Source organism: Atta colombica, unplaced genomic scaffold, assembly GCF_001594045.1.
Source record: "Atta colombica isolate Treedump-2 unplaced genomic scaffold, Acol1.0 scaffold105, whole genome shotgun sequence".
Classification (NCBI taxonomy): domain Eukaryota; kingdom Metazoa; phylum Arthropoda; class Insecta; order Hymenoptera; family Formicidae; genus Atta; species Atta colombica.
In genome coordinates this window covers 1,113,508-1,115,529 of record NW_017259190.1, presented here as the reverse complement: position 1 = coordinate 1,115,529, position 2,022 = coordinate 1,113,508, and positions in this window count along the sequence as shown.

Genomic DNA, 2,022 nt, shown 5'->3' with positions numbered 1-2,022 from the left:
ATATATATATATATATAATGCGATACAAAAATATATATTGTCAACGAACATTATAGTAATAAATATTAAGTTTCAAACTTATCAAGTTGAAACACCGGCCTCGAAACAACAATATGCAATGAATTTTATTTAGTACATACTTTAAACGTAGCGATATCCATTTTGATCTATATATTACTATCTCACATATTATAAATATCGCAAAGAAATCCTGGCTAGCATCAGTTTTTTACTAACGTGTCCAACAAAAAACGTTATTTAATAATAGCTTAAACAAGAAGATTCTAAATGCACCAATAGCACAATAATCTAGGAATATTTTCATCTAGGAATATATGTTTTACATTTATTCGCCTTTGATTACGATGTTACAAATGCGAAAAATTTTTTAATTGATTAATTAGTCCTTCCGAATGATCAAATACTTCGAAGCTTTTATAATGTCACGTGGACTGTACCATTTATTACTAGTTTCAAATTAGTTGTATTTCTTTTGCAAGCTTTTGAATTTATTGAGTTTAACGTATAATCTGACTGTTTAAGTTTGACTAAGCTCGATGTTGCCGCGATATTTGGAGAGAGTTATGGAATTAAGCATTTAGTAACAAAAAATATCGACCTGTGATTATTATATAAAAGTATCGCGTTTGTGTTGTGTGCAATCGAGACAGCATTTGTTTCCATTATTACGCTGCATATATTGTATTCCCATCATCAGCAAGTATCTTACAATGGTAACATTAGAGTTCGACGATTTTTAGTCGAACACGCTCAAATACGATTCAGGAAGTAAGCCTCCTCGATTTAGCATAAATATAAATATGCTGTGTAACGCGGCGTACTTAAACGAAATAAGATCCACATTGTTAAATGCATTCAATCATCGTATGACGAGTCATCGCGATTGCCGCATTCTAGTATAAGATAGTACAATGGCGAAACGAAGTGATCGGCGTCAACGTCATTGAACCGTCATAGTACGTAATGAGCATGTATGTTAAAAAAATATATTCCTGACCGTTCCCCGTATATTTATAAAAGTGAGAGTGAGAAATTGCAAATTGTTAACATATAATAATTATGGGGTCTCACAATATTACGTTAAGATATAGATAAATGTGTGCATTGTATCCGATAGCATTGTAGTTTCATCGATACACGTTCATCTCTCTATATAAATGAGCCGATATATACATACATACATACATACATACATACATACATACATACATACATACATACATACATTAGGATTCACCGATAGATGTGAGGCCGCACGGGCATTGTTTCGCCAAAAAAGAAGGATAAAGAAAGAATTCATTATCGTTTAGCATGTAACCCAGAGAACACTATAGCGTACCACATCATGCGTTCATTGTATGATTCTTACGGATGTTTAAATCCAATATTTTTGCGCGGAAAAATACTGTATGTAAAAATCTGTAAGTCATACTCTCTCTCTTCCTCTCTCTCTCTCTCTCTCTCTCTCTCTCTCTCTCCTCCCCCTCTTTCTCTCTTTCTGACAGGCGTTTAGATTCAATATTTTAACCATACACACAAACATCTCTGATAGCCTATTTTTATAAACAAGCAATAGTTAACGGGTAGCTTCTCGAGACCTTACTTGGCATCATTTCTCGTCTCTCAAATTGTTTGGAAATGTGTAAGACGAGCAGATAGAAATTCGAATTCAAACTGCTGCCACTTCCAGTGCACTCTTAATTTGTAACAAATAACATACAAAAATAACAAATTGATAATTTTATACTTGAAATCCATACTTGTAAGTGCATCGACGGCAGTGCGATCTGAATGTTTCAGTCTGTCGCGTTGTCCCGTGTTGAAAGAACAACTATAACAGCGTGAACATAAAACTATCACAGTGGCAGAGTTTGACCGGTGATTTTTGATAATTTTTCATGACATGAAGATACCTTTGCACGCGAACTGTAATTCAATCGAATGAGGAAAACGACGGATAAATTATATCATTGTGACTTTATATATGTGCGACTTCGTATA